This window comes from Falco punctatus, assembly GCF_963210335.1.
Source record: "Falco punctatus genome assembly, chromosome: 9".
Classification (NCBI taxonomy): Eukaryota; Metazoa; Chordata; class Aves; order Falconiformes; family Falconidae; genus Falco; species Falco punctatus.
The window spans coordinates 33,759,464-33,772,826 of NC_137589.1; the positions used below are offsets into that span (position 1 = coordinate 33,759,464).

At 39.8% G+C, this 13,363-nt stretch overlaps 1 long non-coding RNA gene across 1 annotated transcript; it reads left to right on the forward strand.

The window, feature by feature from the left end:
* Nucleotides 1-2,695: 2,695 nt before the first annotated feature.
* Nucleotides 2,696-7,253, forward strand: LOC308069557. Its single transcript, XR_013930457.1, has 2 exons — nucleotides 2,696-5,343; nucleotides 5,393-7,253. It is a non-coding gene; the product is annotated as an uncharacterized lncRNA (long non-coding RNA).
* The last annotated feature ends 6,110 nt before the right edge of the window (nucleotides 7,254-13,363 follow it).

Sequence of the window (13,363 nt, forward strand, 5' to 3'; positions counted from 1 at the left end):
ATAATCACTATATCTATATAGTCTACAGAAAAATAAAAGTTTTCAAATTATAAAATTAACTGCTTTTTTAAAGGAAAGACTTATAATGTACAAGGTCATAGTGATTTATCATTTAGTTTCTTTTTAACTTTTAACGTCCATATAAGATCCTATTCTGCAAAATGGATTAGATTATAATCTATATGGATTTGTGTCAAATCTACTCCCTCTTAACGTATTTCATGTTTGTTGCTCACCATAATGCCACAACCATGGCAATGATTGTATTAACAAAACGACGAGGTTCTGTCTGTCCCATAATGAACGAATGGAAGGAAGGTAGCATAATACTCAGTAAGTAAGAATTAATCTTTTAAATCCAAATATATTGCTGATAGCAGGGCTTTCTGTTGTATGCTTTGAGGCACTGCACCAAGTTGGATTTTTCAGGTTTAGTGTTATCCCTTTTACAGTCTCTTCTGTGTGGCTTTGGGAACATGCCATTCTTCAGGATAAGATTAAATTTTTTTATTGAATAAAATTATAGGTATTTTCTTAAGCTGCAGAGTTTTCCATCTGTGATTAGGGTTTGTAAAAAAACCTTGTGATCTCATAAGAAAAAAAAAAATCCACTGACTTCCAATAAGAAATTTGCATTGATGCAATAAGCTTTGCTTTTTACACCCACTAAGGAAAAAAAACATGCATTTATCAGATTTCTCTCCCCTTTATAGTTCTGTAAAAAAAGTCTTAAATGCTTTCTCTTATATACAATTGTTATGGATATTCTACAAGTTACTGACACAATCTGCAAGAAGCAACAGTGTTCCAGAAAAGTATTATGCTACATATCTTTTTTTACTGGTTTAGTCCTTTTCTACTAACAACACATGGAAATTGAGCCTAGAAGCCATTTGGGGGTGGAGGAAATGGATGCTGGAATTAATACTTTTTATGAAAATAGATTCAGTGCACAGTATCTATGAAACATCAGCAGCTTTGTGCCCTGCAGTTGAAATGGAACAATGAAAATTCAGGAAACTGAAATTGTTAGATTTCTGGGAAGAACTGTTGTGGACGAGTTTTCAATCACCCCTACCTTAACACAACCATCCTTACAAGGGTACCTTGGTTGCACTGTGGCTTTAATAAAACACATCTGCTCCTCTCAGTTTTGCTCTTAGTGGCCAAATGCTCACATCAGTGAAATCACAACCAAGACTGGCAAAACGTCCACATCAGTAAGGTATCGATAGTGGTACTTGACCTGATGGGCAGTTACGTTTGGCAAAGTCAGTAGCCAGATTCTCAGAAGCTTTCGGCACATCAGATGCAAAGTTGTTGAGTACCTGAAAGGGAGCAAAGAGCCTGTGTAAACTTAACTCCAGCTGGGCAGAAAGACAGAGCTGGAGAATAGCCCTTTCAGGTATATTGAAACTTGCCCCATTGCTGTCAGGAACAGGCACCTTCAGCAGGTAATCAGTGTGTTCTGGCACCAAGGCTGTCAAACCAGCACCTCTCACAAGCTCTGAAGTGTCACATGCAGGTAAAATAACATAGGTAGAGAGGCACACACCTACAGAAACTTTTCTTGCCCCCTGACACGTTTTATCAACGCTCTTCAAAGCATAAGAAAAATTGCCATTCACTTCTTGCAGTCCAGATGATGACACCTCACAGCTGCCTGCTAAGCTCCACAACTCACAGCACTAATATTTTTATCACTGTTTGACAGTTGTAAGCTCACAGAGCTTAGCTCTTCTAACTTGCCTCTCAACTCCAGCTGCCCTCTGCACTTTGCCAAGGCTCTTTTAAGTGTATGGCATGCTTGGCTTCTGCCACACACAGAAAAGATCTGGTCTGTCTTTCCAGAAAGAACCTGCCTAACTCCAGGGAAATGCAAAATTTTGCCAAATGTATATATATATATAAGATATACACACACTCATATATATAAACACACATACTTGAAATTGTGCCTGGCTTAAGAGCAATTGCTGGTTCTTGCATTTTCTGACTTGTCATAGCTCCTCGTGTTTGGGGGTGTGTGTGTATGGTGGGGTTTTTTTATTATTATTTTTGTGGGGTTTTTTGTTTATTTGTTTGGGGTTTTTTGTTTTTGTTATTTACCATCCTATCTAATTGGGGCTAGGGCAGGATTGCTGAAATGACAGATAACATAAGATTGTCTTACTAAAGCACTGGTTTAAGTTTGGCACTACTTAATCATCGCTTTAAATTGTTCACAACAATTGGCTTTTTCAGAAGTCTGTTAAGAATAGGAGCGTTACACTGAAGGAGCACAGAGTAAGAGTTCATTGCCTATGGGACAGACAGAAGTCCTTTTTTGAGAAAATAACATGAAAGTAAATACTGTGGGTTAGCTGTGCTGAACTCAGAAACCTGCTGGCTGACAGAGCCCACCAGTTCTTGGCAGGATGACCACCCATAGCTAGGGATTCAGACTCAGCCCAGGACACAGAGACAGAAGTACCCGTCTCCTACTTAATTTCTATTGATTGTTCTTTCATGAAAGGATCAAATTTCTATCACAACCCTAGAAATAGAAGATTGATGAAGAAAATGGTTTGAGCATCTGATCTAAAACTAGTACCAGTTACAACAAGAAGAGTCAAAATGCATCAATATTAGTAGATCAGGCCTTCAAGGTGGTTTCTACTGATTGATATTTCACTGTCTCAGATATCACCAAATAGCATAAATACTGATAAATTCCCAGGAAAAACACAGATTAGATGGACAGTGTACCAGACCCTTCTGCATCCTGATCAACGTCCTCTCAGAACACAATTGGCTAAAAGTGTTGTTTGATGACTCCTTGAGGCTGTACAGGTGTTTTCAATTTCATAGGTCATGTTTGTGATGACCTCCTAGGGAAGTGAGATATTACCTTTACAGACTTTATATAAGACATTTGTCTCAAATAGAGCAAATACAGCCAGGACAGTAGCAACAATACTCTCTACATTGCCCCATTAATAATTAACCTCATAATCTGTGTCAAATAGGGGTGTGATTTGTGCTGTAGATCAATATACACTATAACAGCCACTAGAATGAGACAATTGCCATATTTTAAAACATGATGTCCAAAGAACTATCCTGCAGCAAAGCCTTCCAGTTGTTGCTGACTGGTAATTAAAATAAAACCATGATTAAGAGTTGTATAGGCTCTGTGCATCTATGGTTCTGCTGATGTTTCCAACCAGAACCATTTACATCTGCCTTGTTTTGTTTTTCTGTTTGTTATTCCTGTTCCTGAAGTACAGGGCAAACATCTAGTTTTCTGGAAGCCAAAGGCAAAACTTGCTGATTTTTTTTTTCCTGATTAATAAACAATCAACAAAGGAAATGAAGAAAATAATATGTTCAGATAGGTAGATATTAAAAATTCATCTTTCTCTATGGGCATAAGGTGTAAGGGAATTTTTAATGAAAAATCATAGTAGGACCTGTGATAATTTTTGTAGGGGGACTGACAGGAAGATAAGCACTTCATTTAATGCTAAGCATATCATCAAGACTGGGTAATTTTTTTTTTTATTCAGGACATAAGCAGGCATAAAGACGACATCTGGAAGAGACAAAAATCTTGGGATATCTTCCAGTGAGATTAAATGGAAGAAAATTGCAAGAGTCTGACAAAGACAAGTTCAGATGTCTTTAGACATATGTAGATGAAACCTGAGAAGTTACACTGGCTCAATAGCTAAAATAATCATGCTTTGCATGTGGAAGTTTAAACACAGAAGAAACAAATACTTGACCGAAATAGAGAATTATCATGAAGTTTGAAACATACATGTTTAAAATTACAGTAATACAGTGAAAGAAAACCTACTAAGGCTGGATTGTTTGTCTCCAGATTCCTCCCTTGAGGACCACATACCTTTTAAGACAAGCTTTTGCCAAATTGAGTCTTTTGGTCTCAATAAAGGAGAAACAGGACAAAAATTGATGGACTTCCAGACTATACATTCTCCCAGTTCTTTTGGACCTGTGATCTATGCCATTACCTGTGGTTCAGCTGTAGGACTGAATAAGACTGAGGAGTTTGGTTTTTTTTCCCTTTGTAGAAGAAAGCGATTACAAGCTGCAAGGATGTCATTAGGAAATTCACTAACATTTGTAAACTGGTCTTTTATTTTTGCAGTATTAGTCACAGATTCTTTATAAGCAAAGCTGCTTAAAAGCAACGCTTTCACTCGGTCCCCTAGTTTCTCTTGTCACTTGTCTGAATCTATCCTTCTGCAGCAGGCATCTGCCACTCTGTCTTTATTGGAAGCTAAGCAAACCGGGCAGTACAAATTTCAATATCAGTATTCCTGAGTAACCTGTAGAACTGAGAAGCCAGAGAAGTTTCACAAGGAGGTACAACTGTTTTGCTACAGAGGCCAGTAGCCCACTGGACTCTTTTTCTGTGCCTTGTCATTCCATATTGTGTTCCCTCTAGACAAACTCTACCATCTGTTTTTGCCTTCGATTGTCCACTTTATGACTGGGAAATACATCATGTTTGTTTGACGAGTGCCTTGAATTCTATTGGGTAAAAACCAACAAAAACCAAAGCACTACCAAACAAACCAAACCAGAAAACCCAAAGCAACAAAAAGGCCTCTCCTTAAGACTTTGCTGTGATTCATTATCTGACCTTCAAGACATTATCTTCCTGGAGACAGGAAATAAATGTTACATAGAACATTTGGTGTTCAAAGGAAGAACTGTAAACTTGATTTACTGATGGGGAAAAAAATATTTAAGATTTTAGTCACTGATCAGATGAAATGGATAGTTTTGAAAGGAAAAAGCTCTGAATCTATTAACAATCCCTGCTAAACATCCATCACTCAGGAGGAGGTATTTAGATTTGCTTTGCTTTTCTGCTATTCGAATGATGCAACTAGGGTTGAAGTTATTCCATAGAGCAAATTCCAGCCAGTAAACTGACAGGAAAGTGAATGAGGCTTTATACATGACAGTTCCTTCTTCCTTTGTAACTGCTAGACAAGTCTATTCATAAATGGCCCCTGAATTCCATTTAAAAGCCTATCAGCTCAGTAGGAAAGGTCTTCCATAGCCTTCTGACTTATGGAGAAAAATCTCTGCTAGTTGGCCTGAGGGCAATTTCTTCCCTCTGTTCACATCTCCTTGAGAGGCAGTAGCCCAAATAAATTACTGTCTAGAAAGCCCTGTTCATAAAATGGAAAGAGAAAGAGAGGAGGAAGGATAAGTGTGCGGGGGAGAGGACAAAGGGAGAAATAAAGGAAAATGAGGGGTGAAAAAAAAGGAAGAAAGAACTTCAGAGCTGGGACAGAAAGATGGTCAGGGTATTGTTGTCCTTTGGTGTAAGCAGCATGTGTATCAAGGAGTACATAAGTTGGACGTAATCCAGGATCCTCCAAATTGCACTCTTTGGATCCCTCATTTTGAGAGGGACACAGAGGTGCTGGAGCGTGTCCAGAGACAAGAGCTGGGGAAGGGGCTGGAGCACAAATCTGGTGAGGAGCAACTGAGGGAACTGGGGCTGTTCAGCCTGGAGAGGAGGCGGCTCTAGGGGGACCTTGTTGCTCTCTACAGCTCCCTGACAGGGGGTTGCAGGCAGGTGGGGGTCGGTCTCTTCTCCCAGATAAGAAGCGACAGGACAAGAGGAAACAGGAGAGGTTACACCAGGGGAGATTTAGATTGGATATTAGGAAAAATTTCTTTACCGAAAGGGTGCTCAAGCATTGGAACAGGCTGCTCGGGGACATGGTGTAATCACCATCCCTGGAAGCATCCAGAAAACACATAGGTGTGGTGCTTAGAGGCATGGTTTAGTGATGGGCTTGGTAGTGCTGGGTGAATGGTTGACATTAATGATCTTAAGGGTCTTTTCCAGCCCAAATGATTCTATGACTTTTGTGACTCATGCAATTTTCCCTGACAGCGCTATTTACATTATGAAAGCCTTTTGTCAGAGAGGAGGCATTGCAGGACTGGGAAGGTTGCAATGGACATTGCCATGGTTGTTGCCTCCCTCAACGACTTCTCATGGTGGGACAGGGAGTTACTAATCAGTCAGGTTCATGTTGCTGTTATCAACTGACATAGTCACTGAGCTGCCTAAAGAATTTTCCCTTCAGAAGAGCCCTCATCCACCAGGCACAGACACAAAAACACTGAGAGAACAAGCTCCACACTTCCCTGGAGATGCCAGCCTGCTGGCATTGAACTGAAGTGTCTCCTCATCCCTGGAGGTAACTGTGCTTCTTTCACCACACCCTCTTCACAAGGTCACACAAAGCCTTTAGTTCCCCACCACTGCATTCCCACTTTCTGGCCTCTGTGGGGGCAGCCCCAGCTGGGAGCCCCTCTTCTCCACCCTAAGCATGAAGACTTCCTCCAGCAGACTTTTGCACCTCTGCTAGCACCCCAGCCATCCAGAGAAGCAACCAGTCCAGAAACCCTAATGAAGCTCCTTCCTCCCTGAATTCCACAATCCATGGCATGCAGGGCTGCTGTCACCTTTCTAGGAAGCTGCAGGTTTCCTTAGGGGTGCCCACAGCCCACTTGCTGCCACCTTTCTCCCTTTTATTACTACCCAAAATGGGTCACCTGAAGATAAATGATTTTATAGATCTGCACTGATGAGTGGCAGAAAAACAAGCAGTGATATGCTTTCAGGGCTGTCACAATTGTGCTGGAAAATACATGGATCTGGATTTCTAGACCTTTCTAGAAAGACAGTCCTGAGCCCAACACTGCTCACATTCAGCACTAAAGCTCAGTGGGGAAACTGAGTCTTGAAAGATAAAGTCACTCAGCAAAGATGCAGAGCAACTCAGTGGCAGCTTGGACCAACTTAGAAAATTTATAGTAATTTCAGGTGGGTCATGCAGAGACAAGAGAAGAAATTACCTCCCTTGGGTCAGCTTGCACTTAAGGCAGATTTCCTCCAAGAAGATATTTGGCTTTGTGTTTGGGGTTTTTCTTTAGTTTGTTTTTTAATCGGAGCAAAAAAGGAATTCAAGAAGCCTTTAATCACTGTAAGAATCCCATTTAATCAGACTGCTGTCTGGGTTCATTTCTTTAGCTGTGATGAATTAACCTAATCACTCCCTGATTTAACTAGGAGCTTTGATACTATAGTAAGTTTTGCAGTTAGTTGCCTACATCCCTGTGTCTGTTACAAACCTTGCTCACTGAAAGGGTTGAAAAGAGAGGCCTTAAATGCAAAACCTCTGACCAAATTTGTATGAATTCCCATGTTCAGACTTTGCTATTCTTATTTTCTGAATCTGCACATTTAAATTATTACTATGAATTATTGTATTAAGTACGTAAAGTGATTCCAATTATGCAAACTTAAACTGGGTAAACAAATCGGGTATTTCCCAATTGGACCAGATGTCCAAAGAGAAAAAGAAGATGAGAATCTGAAGGAGCTGGGGTCTTTTCCTAGAGTGACATGATTCATGTCATGACCATATATTCCCCACATTTCTATTGCCAGCAAATTCATCCAGACATTGGATTCATACCATTTTGACTAGCTACTCTGAAATGCACAAGCTAATTAAAATCAACCCACTGTTGAATTTGGAAAGAAAAATAAAACCAACATACCACATGTAAGATACAAACTGGTTAACAGGAAATCAGATGTGACAATAATATTAGAGCAAACTTAAACACCTAGCTCAGTGGAGTCACGGCCAGAGGATTTTTTTCTGAAACCGTATGGTATCTGCCAGGAGAATGTGAAGAAATATTGTTCCTAGCTGCATAGATGTCTGAAGCATGGCAGATGGAGGGAACAGTACATGTGCCAGCCTGTCTTATTAGCTCAGAGACTTTTAATTCCCTTTTTTTTTTTTTTTTTAAATGCCACTCTTTTGAAGTCTGGTCCAATGTCCATGGAAGTGAAGAGGAGTTTTTCTACTGACTCTGTAGATGCTGCCCTCAAACTCAAAACAGAGTAAAAAACCTACTTGTCTGCTGACTAGTTGCAGAGTTGTTTATAAGACAAGGGCAAGAGAAAGAAGTGGATCAAAAGCAGGGTGGAGACTGGGCTACTTCTGGCCATTAACTGCTCTGAACCCGTATTGCACTCAGGAAGAAAGAAAGATGCAGTTCAAACTCTGGAAAAAAAAAAAAAAAAGTAGTTTTTTATAAGCAAAGACAGAAATATAACCCTTGCATAGCACAGTTAACACCGCATAAAGAGTGAAGGACCACACAGAAGTACATTGCTGCTCATTCCTGTGGTGGGCATACAACTAAGTTTGTAAAGTCTTAGATATGATTCCTACACAAGAATATGGTCAATAACTTTATTTTCTGGATGGATATATGGGTTTGGCTTTTTTCTCAAGGAAAAAAATGCTCTTAAGTTCATTATTTCCATACTTTAAGAGCATACAGGCTATTTACACGTTATCTGGGCTGGCAGCTGTACTGGGGGCTGTTCTGTTCTTCCCCTGACCTGCTGGTTCCAGCTCAATAGCTTCCCTTTTAGGACTATTACCCAATGGGAAGCTAGCCATTTAACCCTTTCTAGCATTCAGCAAGATTTTGATTTAAATCCAAGTTTTTGGCTTAAGTTCAGGTTTTATTTGATGACTCTGCTTTGGAAAAATGTGGCAGAAACTTCATAGTCTTCAAAAGGTATTTGCACTGAGATGCCAGTGCAGGACAACATGTAAAAGTTTGAGCACACGTTGAAGGCAAAAGTGTAATTCCTTCTCTGTTCTTGGAGGATTCAGCTTTTTTGAATTTTAATAGCAATTCTTACAAGGTGCTTTCTAAACCAGCTCAACAAAAAAAAAAAAAAAAAAAAAAAAAAAAAAAAAAGAAAAAAGAAGATCAAGCTTACTGCTACATGGGCTGATAAGACTAATCTTATGTTTAGATTTGACCAGTGATTAAGCAAAGTAAAAACCAGAAGATAGTTTCCTTCCCTCTTCATATAACTAAATATAGCCAACTAAAACAACTACCCCCAGCTCAACCAATGTCAAAACTCAAAGACAGAGTTTAGCTTTTTTTTTCCCTAACTTGCTGTTCAGAATTGTCCAGTTTGATTTTTAAAAAGATTTTTTTTTGGTATGAAAAAACATTTCCCCAACAGCAATTTATTTTTTCAGTACTTTTTAAATTGACTTGCTGGGGGGTTACTTGATGTTTTCTATTCTGCAACTTTAACCACATTCATAATCCACTCAGCATATGGTAAAATCTGAGTAAATTCAGAGTCAGAGAACCATTAGGGTAAGCAGAATGAGACACATTGCCTATTTAGCCTTATATATTGCCTGCAGGAATTGCTTTTGCTTCCAGGGAAAGAAACTCTACTTAGCATGTAGATCTTCAATTATTAGATGTAATGACTCAGAAGAAAAGGTTGTTCTTTTCTCTCCCCTGGTGATAAGTAGCTTATGACTTCAAGAACAATGGTAAATACCCCAAAGCTTGAATTCTAGATAACAGCATTATATCTACAGTTTTGCAAGTCGATACAGAATTCCTGCTTGTTTAGCAAACCCCCAGCATTTTGTGTATTGAGATGTGAAGTGACTGGCAAACACACTCAAGGAAAAAAAAATTGAGTATACTGAAGGACAGAAACATCTCAGTAAAGGACTGGTAAGACATGTTTTTCCTCTGATTGCCACTTCGAAGGTAGTTTAGTCATCACCAACAGACATAATCTAAAGGTTATTTTTGAAGTACTTGACTTGGATGGGAAGAAGGATTCAGAGTGATTTTGTTGGTTACGAGGTTGAGCCCCTGCATTCGTTGTAGCTATCTATTAGCTTAGATCCTGGTACATGCAGGTCCCCACAAAGTCCACTCTGGAGAGCATCCCATGATACCAGCCACCGAGCCACAATGCTGCAGGCTTCCTAACAGTCATTCTGAAAGCTGAGATATTACTGAGCTGTGGAGCAGATGGGCAAGATCGGTTTCCTACTCTAACTGGAAAGAGTCAGTACTCTTGAGGGTGAATTCGTCCGCACTTGTATTAAAATTTATGGTTCATTTTCCCTGAAATAAGTAGATAGCAAAAAACTTTCTGAAGAAAACAGCTGTCACTTATAATACAAACTTCCCTGCTCAGAAAAAATGATTACTACAGAAAACAGAAGAGCTTTATCATTGTATTCTTGACTGCACACTGTGCATTATCAAAAATTGATCTTTACATACTTAGTAACTTCCTTCAGCTAATTTGCTTCATCTTGAACTTTGAGAGGACATTTAGAATTTATTATACAGGGATCACTCTTGCATTTCAGATAATATACTACAATCTCTCTGGGTAACATAATGAAGCTGATAATACAATGAAACTGTTGGAGATATTAAATATCAAAAGGAGAAAACACAAGAAACTCTCTGGCAGTAAAATATTGAGAATCAGCAGAGCAAAGGAAATAAATTATCCATTGGTTGGGAAGAGTTCAGATCTTAAAACTATTCCTTAAGCACCAGCTCCAGGGATATCACTCACTCAATTCCTTTGGCAGCAAGACAGTGGTATCTCATTCATAGAAAAAAATGAATTATGGAAGTGATCAATGCAACGCAGCCCTGAAGTGGCAGGAGTTCAGAACATCAAGTGCTATGTACATAGCACACATGAGGTCACTGGGGCTCAATGGGCCATGCAGGGAACTTCCAATTATTTTGCTCTGAAGAGAGACTGATAATAAGCTTGCTTCATATCAGGAACATTAGATAACTTTCCTGCTACTTTGAAAAGGCTAGTTTGTATTTATGAAACTTCTATCTACTAATCAACAAGCAAACAGTGTTTGACTACTCCAGAATCAATAACAATATGCAAGAAGTCACAGCAGCAGTGAGGATAGAGTAGCTGAGGGAAGATGGTACCTGTGCTGAGGTGGGACGTATTTCCAGATGCTGTCTTCTCAGGAAAAGTTCTGGAACAACATGAAGCAAATGGCATCACTGCTTATCAGCTTGAGTAGAGTAATGGGGGATCCTGGACAGAAGCATGCTTTCAGCAAGTGCTTTAAGGTTTGGAGCAGAGATTGTGTAAGTGACACCATGCTCTAATCCAGGGGTCCTCAAACTACAGCCCACGGGCCGGATACGGCCCCCCAGGGTCCTCAATCCAGCCCCTGGTACTTACAGAACCGCCCCACCCCCCACCCCAGCTGGGGGTTGCAGGGGGAACCAAGCAGCCGCAGATGACTGCCTGCCACTGCATCCCTGCGCCAGCCCCCTGGTTAAAAAGTTTGAGGACTCCTGCTCTAAGGCCTCCTGGAAACAGAAGCACAAGGAATGTGGCTGACAAAGCAATGTCTTGAGCCTGACACTACAGACCCATGCTCTCTCTGTGTGCTTGTGTGTCCTGGACCACAATCCACACTCTTACAATATGTTGAGCCTGAGCTACCACATCAAGCTTGAAGTCAGAGATTAGGTGATATTAGCCCAAGCGTACCAGTACGACAACATGGATACAGGCACCCAAACACATTTGTCCAGATAGCTGTATGTGAAGAAATGTCAACACCTGCCATAAAAATATAGTGGCAGCATATTGACTAGACCGCTCCCACTGCTGGGTTAGAAAAAACAGAGCCAGACTAAAGCCGTAGGTTGTAATATCTGGACAGACACAGGAATTACAGGTCTCCAACACCAAGAGGATATACCCTGTTTCTCACTAAGCATGAGACTCACCGAGAGGCAGGTGGATACCTTTCGGGCCATTCATAGAGAGGGACTCATTCACCACGTGGTGCTGTTAGTGGGGAAGCACATTTCATGATCTAGGCTTAATTAAAATTGCAGACTGAGCAGTTACTTCAGATACGATTAGAATAAAAATTTCTATGTAGGACAGTCTTGATCTTAACAAGCCGGGAAAGAGAGCACATGGTGGCAGGTGTTTATCATGACACAACCCTTAATGATACTCTGAAGGAAAACTGTTATCCATGTCTGTTCTGCTAAAATTTAACCCAGGCCAACAACCAAAATCATGTAAAGCTTGGATACCATCATTGAGATCTGAACTAAAAATCTCTGCTCAGGATACAAGTGACAGATAATAACAGTAAGAGTGAAAATAGGGATATCTTATAGCTTTGAAATACATATAAAAATACAAAAACCCAAAACCTAAGTCTTGAAATATTCTAAGTATTCCCATTCTGGAGGGAAAGAAATGTTTACTTAACGGTATGCAGTGTGGTGCAGCAGAAATTGTCTTGCAGCGCAGGAATGATTCTTCAAGGAACAAATGGATTTGAAAGATCAAGGAACAAAGAGAAAAACACAATAATAAAAGCCAAAACAAACCCTGAACGGAGCAGTAATCATATTTTGAATAAGACCGCTCTCTTCTTTAAAATTACATTAAAACAAAAACAGCCAAAGTCCTTCAAGTGCTGTGGAGAGCATGTAGATAAATCAGGCTGCTCCTTAACTGCTGTAATTCTAAGCTATTTCACATTTTCTGCTTGGATCATGTTTTAGACCCTTTTTGTGTGTGCAGTGGAAGGGGCTAAATGAATAATCCCAATTAAATATGACAAAAGCATTTATAAATTCAACAGTGCATCTTTTATTTCCCTTTCCTTGAGCAGGTACATAATTTTCTGGAGGGTTGCCTCCTGCAGATCAACTACCTGGGTAGTAGTGTTTCTCTGATCCATTTTTTGATTATCAGGAAGACTGGGTTTTTTGATTTTTATTTTTTTTTTTTGATTATCAGTAAAGACAGGGCTTACCTGCTGTCTTTACACTTGGGCTGTGACATGTGTATCAGAGTTCTTCCAAAGGCTCTCCTGCAGCAATTTGCTTCCATAATTTAAAATAATTCATATATTCTCCTACATTAAGTATATATATATATATATGAAACACCACGATGGCCATCCTTCTGTGAAGCATCCTATTGCCTGGGACAAAGCTTATGAGACTGAGGGCAAGTGTTCTTTGACACTGTATCTGAACAGAGTATCTGGCCATTCTTTGGAAATGTGGCATACCTTTCCTAGCTAAAAGCACTCCCTTGACCACAGCATTCTTTTTCCTGCCTGAAAGACGCTAGGAATTAATTAATCAAAAAGTCATATCCATGCAAAGATTAGCACCAAAAGACAACTCAGATTCTACAAAATCCCTAGATTCACAGTGAAAGCTTTCTGCAAGGAATACAGATTAAGTCTCAGGACAGAGGGGAATAGTGGGTTGTAACGAAGATTAAAGACTCCTGGTACGAAAAATAGCTGAGAACTAAGTGCCTGGGTCCTTTAGATCTAATTACATACCAGCATTTAAGAAATCCTACAGCAGTTCGTGGAACTGCTTTGTGTCTTCAGCTGAGTGCACATGTAACTTAAGT